The sequence below is a fragment of the Mus caroli genome, chromosome 2 (assembly GCF_900094665.2).
Source record: "Mus caroli chromosome 2, CAROLI_EIJ_v1.1, whole genome shotgun sequence".
NCBI lineage: Eukaryota > Metazoa > Chordata > Mammalia > Rodentia > Muridae > Mus > Mus caroli.
The window spans coordinates 12886819-12895991 of NC_034571.1; positions in this window are offsets into that span (position 1 = coordinate 12886819).

A 9173-nucleotide genomic window follows, 5' to 3' on the forward strand; every position below is an offset into this window, starting at 1 on the left:
AGGGAAGTGGGGGGCGGTATGGGGGACTTTTGGGATAGCATTGGAAATGTAATTGAGGAAAATATGTAATAAAAAAAACAGTGGAAAAAAAAATCAAAAATTCTCTTGTAGTGGGTGGATAGGGGAGTAGGGGGAGGGTATGGGGGACTTTTGGGATAGCATTGGAAATGTAAATGAGAAAAATACCTAATAAAAATTTAAAAAATATATATATATGCCTTTGTGAAATCACCCAATAACCATGTCAGAAGTTCATGGCACACACTGAAGTGTGTATTTTAGATATAATTTTATATCCATATATTTTAAAGAAATAACAGACATCCAGGCAGTTAAAATAGTAGTCACAAGACCCATACCTGTGGGTGGTTAGTGCCACTACAATGAATGAATGTGTGATAAAGTGGTGGGAGAGATGATAGTGCAGAACAGAACAATGTGTGCTCTCTGAAGAGAGGTGTAACTGGAGACAAGATTGCTGATAGGTGTGATAGAGAGTTGAGGTCTAGGTGGAACGTGCTGTAACCACTTTGCCACTTGCTTGTATTTTGCCACTTGCTCCCCATTCCCCAGATAACATCTCAGAGACTTATTATTATTTTAAAAATGCCTAGGACATAAGCTTTGTCTTGTTTCCCCAACTAGCTCATAACTTACATTAACCAGTTTATACTATTCTACATCTGCCACATGGCTAGTTACCATTTCTCAGTTTTATACATCCAACTTCCTCTGAGTCTGGCCGGATAGGAATCTTTTCTCATGCCTATTTCCCAGAATTCCTTTCTCTCCCTGTCCCTGTTCCTGTCCCTCTTCTTCTCCCTCTCCCTCTCCCCCTCTTGGATATCCAACTTTCTAATTTACCCTTTTCTATAGACCATAGGCCTTTTATTGACAAGTGATGCTTCCACACAGTACACAGAGATTACCATTTACATCTATCCCTTTTAGTCCAATAAAAGACTCTTTCTCAAACATCAATAAACTATGTAAAATAAGAACATTTGTGAAAACTATCAGGTAAGAATTAGATTCCTAATATCCAGTCCGTATTCATTTGGCAATTTGGGGAAAGTACTCTACTGTCACCAAGATATCCTATCTTGTTGAGTTCAAAGTTCTGTACTTAAATAATTTTTTTTTATCAAAACTTGTATTACCAACTCAAAAACATCTTCATGGCCCTTCAAAATATTTTCTTAAATCCTAAACAACTAAAGATTAATTGTGACACTATGACTATCTAGTTTTCCACCTCATCATAGACCTGAAATTGATTCATATTACCTGAGTAAATATGAAGTACAGAGCAAGCAGCTTCCAAATTATGGAAATTACAAAGACTGCTGACCGCCTGGACAGTCACCCGAGATTTCTCTGTGTCATTGGAACACCATCTTCAGCCTTCTGGCCCAGTATGTCTGACAAATTTTTTATGAATCAGGAATGAAGGATATGCCTACCTTGTCCTTGCAAATCTTGGCAGTTGACTTTCCTGCATCCCATTTGATTAGTTTAGACAGCATACTGTCAGCACTTGAAATAAGGGCAGTTTCTTGCCTCATGACTAGCTTTCCATATTTGAAGCAAACTCCATATGGACATTCTTTGATGCTCACCATCTTTGAAGTAGAATAGGGATGATGCCAAGAGCAGACATGTTTCACTGTATTGAAAAGCCTTATGTTAATAGAACATCTTTAAATAACATATTCTGTAGATTTCTGCAGTTTCTGAAGACCATCTCTCTATAGTATATCTGAGCTTGTTTCTAGATATTTACTCTCTGTTCAACCTAAGAAGCATATTTTTCTAATTAACTAGTACCTAACATGATCATAAGTCTGATGGATTAACAACTTGTAAACAACCCCCCTAAAATGATAACAACAACAACAACCACAACAACAACAACCCACACATTAAAAAACACAAAACTACCTACCCGACCTCTTAGGAATGGGATGTCATTCTCTAAATTTTCTTTTTGCTGTCTTTGATGACATCTCTTTTGAGGGCCTATAGGAAATTGGGATATGGCCAAGTCCTAGGAAAGTTAGGTACATCATGTGCTGTCCATCATGTGCTCTGTATGATGGTAAAGTGAAGGGCTTAGCTGTAGTCCTAGCTGGACCAGTTTGCAAGGCTGGACCAACTGAACTAGCCATTTTAAAGTTGTTCTGGATGCAGATTTTTGAGAAAATACCACTGAGGCTGTCTGTAAGTCAGGGTCACCTGGCTTCTTATCTTCATTGGTGGCTGGTCTTTTTGATCTGAAACATAAACTTTCAAAGGTAATATACATATGGTACTGCATTAACACATGTATGGAATGTGCAGTGTGAACAATTCAGTTAAAGATAATTCTTTGTTCAAAGTTCAAGCAAGAAAAGGCATTTAATTAGTAAGTGTTTGGACTGTCTACTCAAACTCTAATATAAGTTTTCATCCATGCTATTTGAAAGGCTAGCATGGTAAATCTTGTGGACTCTGCAGCTAACACCATTTATTGACTGTGTGTAGTTGAAGTCCTGGCTGGAGACATTTTTATGTATCAGTCAGTTTCAGAGCTGTTTCTATATAGAGGGATCAGTATATACTTCACCTGTTTTCTTCTTCTTCTTGGTTTCTTCCAAGGTCTGTAGCCTTGATCTTCAAAAGGTCTCCTTCAGTCAAATATAATCTTTATTAAACTTGATGGAGTCTATAGCTTTTACTCTCCAGTTGAAACACAAACAAAACCTCTTCTCCAAAACAAGTCATTCCCTGTTTTCCATTCTGAAATTCAGACATGTATAGGCTGATCTAAGTCAGCAGTCATTTCTAAAATTTAGTGCTTTCCAGAAGCTGTATGATAGCTGTCTTGTTGATATTTAAATTTTTAAAGTCAAACAGCATTATTTAATGTGCCTCTAGGAGATCTTATATCCACCTTCTCTTCCATGGGCGCTTTCTTCAAAGTATAGTTAGATCTTTTTACAATTGTTTGACTAGTAGGATTGTAAGATAGGTCTGTAACATGTCTTATGCTTTAATATCTAAAAATTGATATATTCTTCTACTGCATAAGTATGTTGGAGCATCATCAGCTTCAATATGTAAAGCCATTTCTAAGATAGCCATCTTCTTTAATACATGTACAATCTCAGATTTATCCTTTTCAAAATTCAAGGGAAAAGCTCATTAGAATTCTGAATATATATCAATAGTATGACATATCAAGACATGTACATATTTTGATTCCCCATACTCTATAAAATGAAATACATAATCTATTTATGACATTGTTTCAAGGTAGAATTGTTGAACAGACTCAATATTCTTAATTCAGTACATTGCATCTCTATGAGTTGCCATTCCAAATCCTCAAGGCCTTGTGGAATTTTCTCGTCCAGGACTACCTGCTTAGTTATCTTTGTAGGTTTCAGATTGTATTTTTCTGAAGATTCTTTTTTTTTTTTTCTGATTTAAAGAATCCTCTAATCTCTGTCCTATGACTTCTAATCTAGCATTTAATTTTTTTTTAGTCTTCTCCTTCTTTGCTTTATTTTGATTTTTATTGGGGGACCTATAAAAATTGCAATTGTAATTGAACATATATTTATTTGCATATTGATCATCTAAACAAATTTATGTAGGGTTCATGTGCCCTTTTCTATAGTGTTTTCCATTTTCAACACAGAAAGTATTTTTCTTTTTAAATCTCTAACTCCTTAAGATTTACCCACTTATCATACTAAGTCTATTGACTTTTCAGCTTTCTCCACCATCTCCACGTTTGTAGCTGCTGTCTACCAAGTCTCTGTGCTGCTCAGCTTGCGCGTTGTTCAGGCAGCTGGATCCTGGCTCTGCACCCCTCTGGCAGGTTCTTTTCTCCATTATGGGCAGTTGCAGGCAGTTGCAGTTTTCCCACGGGCCACCTAGCACTCTCTAGTGTGCTTTCTGACCCTTTACTGGAACCATGTCACACTTAGGACAAGCTGCAGCTATTGTACCTTGAAGCTCCAGTAGAAGAGCTGGCTTTGTTACTCAGCAGGGCCTTTTTTTTTTTCCTTAAAAATCTACCTTCTGCACAGCCTCTGTTTGGTTTCCCTGCTTCTGCTCCAGATTTTAGCTAGAAAACTGCCTTCCACCCAGGAGTTCTTAGACTCTAATCCTGGATTCTACAGCTCCATACATTGGACACCATTTCTAACCTCATGCTTTTCCACCCACATCCCAGTTCCCAAATAATGACTCGGAGGCTTATTATTTATTAAAAAACAATATGCCATAGCTTTGGCTTGTTCCCCGACTATCTCATAATTTATATTAACCCGTTTATATTATTCTGTCAGCCACATGTCAGCCAATGTCCTCATTTTCAAACATCTGACTTCCTCCAAGTCCCAAGCCATGATAGGGAATCTTTCCTTGGGTCTGACTGTTTTCTAGAGTTCCTTTCTCCCTGTCCAATGTCCTACCTTCTTACCTACCATTTTCTATAGGCTGACTTAAATGGCAGGTGATGCTTCTATACAGTATACAAGGAATTATCCCTACAACTTGTCATTGCCCAGTGGGGTAGTTGGAGTGGTTTACACTAACTCAGACTCAGTCCCCTTAATATGGCTCTGCCCCATGATGAACCACCATGGTCCATGATGCCACTGGTGGCCATGTTGGGATTTGTGATCAGTCCTTTATGTTGTCCCAGGCCATGATGAGGCCCAAGATCTACATGAATTTACTCAGTCTATGCTACTAACTGAAACCATGGTGATGTTCTCAGGCTTTGTAGGCTGGGGGTGGGGGTGGGGAGTTGTTGATGTGTGTAGCCACCTAAGGCTACCACTGAGGGCTATGAGTGGGTCAGGGGACCTGATATTGTAGGGGAATAAGAGTGCCATGTTGACATCTGTGGCCTGTGTTACCACCCAAGGTCATGTGGATATGCATAGTTGGTTCTGCCACCTGAAGGTATGTTGATGACCAATGGTTGTGCAGCAGGCAGGAAGCCATGTTGATATGAATAGTCTGTGCAGCCACTAGAGGCCATGTTGGTGTCTTTGTCCCATGCTGCCACTAGAGGCTATAAGCATGTGAGGGACTTCATGACCCCCTGAGGCCATGGTGATGTCCAGATCCTTGATGCCACTGAGGGCCATGCCTGGCTCCATGGTTCCACTGCATCAGGGGCCATGTTACTAGTCTGTGGGGTTGCCAGAAACCATTTGTAAGAACTCTTCAAAACTGTGATCATGATCCTGAAGTGTAGCTCTCTACAATTCATGACTTCTGGCAAGGATGTGGGTGGGAAAGGATGCAGCTCTATTTAAGGGACAGACTACTGCGAGTTTGACCATGCTCCAGTGAGTACATAGATCCCAGGAATTGGACTTGATTTTTGTTTGTTTGTTGCTTTCTTGGGGGTTGTTGTTGTTGTTGTGAGGAAAGATCACAAAGTTGGGGGTGGAAATGGAAGAACTGAGAAGTGTGATCCGGGTCCATAATGTCAAACTCCCCCAAAATCAATTATGTTGAAAAATAAATAAATAAAAGGAAAAAAAAACCTAGTAGTCACTAGGAAAATTGCATTTCAGAAAAGGGTCTATTCTCTGAAGTCACTATAGACAAGGATGTCTTTATGGCTCTCATGTGGGAATATGAAGTAATTTAAAGCCCGAAAAGACAGGCTAACTTCCCCCTGCCTTATTATAGACCTTTTCACTATCAGTGCCCTAATTTAAGCACCACATCTATTAAATTAATCTTCATTTATCAGTGAGATGGTAACCCAGGAATTGGGGCAGATTACAGGAACTGTAAGGATACGGATGACAAGTAAAGGAAGTAAAACTAATAACTCCAATTTAGTTCTCACCTCATATTTTCTTCTACTTCAATTAATTAATGCTTTCCTTGAAGAAACAATGGCAGTATAATGAATAAATAAAGCATTATACAAATAAGTGAAGTCTTTGGAGAAAATGACAAAGCTGGGTTAGGATTCAAGACAAAGAAATGTTGGAGTAGTTGAGATTTTAGATGGAACAGAAAGAGCAGGTATCAGAGAGCTGATATATGAGCAAAGATTTCAAGAAAGAGAGACCAGAGCTCAGTGAGTAACAGGGAAATTATATTCCATAGAGAGGAATCTGTGAAGGCTAAGATCTGGAGTCTATGCCAAGAGCAGTATGTGGAGAAACAAACAACAAAGGACCAGAGGGGCTAGCCAAGGCAGAAAGATCAGAGAGTGCTTAAAAGGTAACATTGAAGGGAAAGGATGTAAGGCCTTGGGGACCTCCCATTGTTGTAGCTGTACTCCCTGAGACATGGCAGAGCATGTTGAGCAGAAGAGGGGTGTGGTCTGGTGTGTATATAATGAATCTCTCACTGCAATGTGGATCGTAACGGGTGGCAGATCTGGAACAGGGAAGGTTGTGAAGACCTTTGGAAATTAAGACAACAGGAAGAGAAGAGGACAAGTCAGACAGAAGTGTGAAGTGGAAGACAGAAGTGGAACTAGAATGTCTGGGTTTAAAATGGGTCTTGCTGAGCAAAGGCGTGTTATTAGTAGCTCTGAGATACTGGTAGGAAGCATGGTGCCCATTTACTGTCTGCTCCCTTTGGCTCATCACTCATTTCTTGAGTGACTCCAACCTTTCCCTCTCTGTCAGTCTCCTGCTAATCCTGCCTCCCTCTTCTAACAACCATTGTGATTATGCTATGTCCACCCAAATTATCCAGACCATCTTTCTGACTTAAGGGGCTTAAAATAATCACATCTTTGAAAGGATTTTAGCTATTAAACTAATAAAAATATTTGAGAGACTATTATTGAGCTTACCTTATCAACAAATAACCAAGAACATGGAAATATTCAAGGAGTTAAGATAATACTAGTGGTGTGAATTTGTCTATAATGATCAAAGCCCTAGTTAACTCTTGTTACCACAAACTTGTGTTTTGTAAAATCAGAATAAGGACACTATTGTAATAGAAGTTAGAGATGTCTGTGTCCTATTTTTTCATTCTGCATCCTTACGCCTAACTTAAGAGATGAATATGAAAACTCGCCAGTGATTCACTAATGTTCACACTCCTTTTACATGAACTATATGCTGACCTTTCCAGATAGTTTCATTGCTGAGTACTTGATCAATGGCCACAAAGGTTCTCTTTTCTGTTTGTAAAATTGAAGACATATATTGCTGAGGTAATAAATAACAGGTTTTTTGTGACAATAGCACTTTTGTTGTCAAAACATCATATGCACAGTGAGAGAATGAACCGGGTGAAAGGCTGAGTGGAATAGGGAACTAACCTGAGGTGGCTTTTAGAGTTGCATTTCCCTTTGCTCTGCTGATTTTGCTCAACATTTGTAGTGTTAAAATAGAGGCTAAAAACATAAGATCCTCAATTATGCGCTTCTAAGCCTTTTCTAATTTTGTCAGTGTTCCCAAATTAGGCAGACTGACCTGTGACCCGAACTGTGAAGGAAAGGCAATAAAAAAGGACATTGTTTTCCTCACTGTAACTCTTCTGTTTTATTGGAGGGCGATGGTGGATACTGCACAATGTGGCTTCAGAATAGTTCCTTTTGTCAAGCTGAGTCACAATTTGGGCAAACACAACTCTACAATGTGCCAGAGGATTCCTTCCTGTTCTACAGCACAAAACTGAGGGTACAACTTAATTAAATCTCCAAATTAAAATGGCTCAAAATAAGATTCTCAAAGTTTGTAATGTTTAAATAGATTTATCTTACACCTCATGTCTATGACATTTCCAGTTTAATTTCAGACAGACAATCATTTTTATTGACTTGGAAAAACAATCCTTTTGGCCGTTAATCTAAATGTTTTAATGGTAAAATGCAACAAATTGCTACAATTGGAATTGTATATGATTTATATTAATGCCTATAATAAACAAACCAATAGCAAGGGTAAAATCATTATAATTTATGTAACATATGTTTTGTATTAATTACTGCAAAATATTTTAAGTAAACAAATCTACACTAAGGCTAAAAAGAGCATTTGTTGAAACAAGACATTTATTTTATTTCTTGTAGTACACTGGAAATGTAATTACAGTATTTTCTTAGATAAAGCTGTGAACAATGTGCTAATTACCTGCTATAATTAAAGCTTAAACTAAAATGGTTAAAATGCATATCTGTGTGCCTATTTTATCTTTTGATATAGTAAATGTAAGCAACAGTGAGACTGTATTTAAATTAAGGGTTATTTTTTTCCTATGTTAAAAATAATACTCTCTTTAAACTAATAGAATTACATGAGTAATGTGTAGCTGTATATAATAATTTTAATCTTTTTTACTTACAAATACAGTAGGGTTTTTTAAAAGTTCCTACAAGAACCTCAAAAGCCTCTATGAGAGAAAATATTCTTTTTAATCCAAATAGATACTGAGGCTTGAAATGCAGTACACAATTGTAATGGGGAGTAGTTACTTCAGGAAAAGGGCTGGTCCCACCTCAGCTAACACTTGTGTTACTCCAAACAGTAACACCTCCTCATGTAAGTGAATCTAATCTCAGAGGAATGTACATTGTAATGCATTTTTTAATTTATGCTTCTTACTTGTAATCCAAATTATACCTCACAAAGACCTACCCATATGAGGGCTGCTACCATAATACTGTGAAGCAGTATTAATTTGTAAGGTACATTTTTTTTTTAAGTTTATTCATTAGCCTTCATCATTAACAATTGAGAGAGAGTTTTCAGGATAGTATTTTCAGACAAGCATGATACCCAGGCTTGGCCTCAGGATAACTTGCATCATGTAATCTCCTAAAGTGCTTGTTAAAAAATTAGTTTCCCACATTCCACCCCAACTCAGAATCATTGAAGCAGAATCCCAAGGCAGGGTGTGTCCCAGAAATTTGTGTATGAAACAAGTTTAGCTGGTGAGACTGGTAGAGAAAGCTAAGGACAGTTCTAATGTAATGTCAGTTTTCTGTGTTTTGCTCTATCAAGCTTTTTAAGTGAACAGTACACCCTGAGAACAGATGATTCAGTCGGGGACAGAAAGTCAGAGGAAGAGACAGAGGGAGATACTGAAGGAGAAGGAGAGACAGAGAGAGAGACGGGAGAGGTAGAGGGAGAGGGAAAAACAGAGGAAGAAACAGAGGGAGATACAGAGGGAGAGGGAGAAGGAGA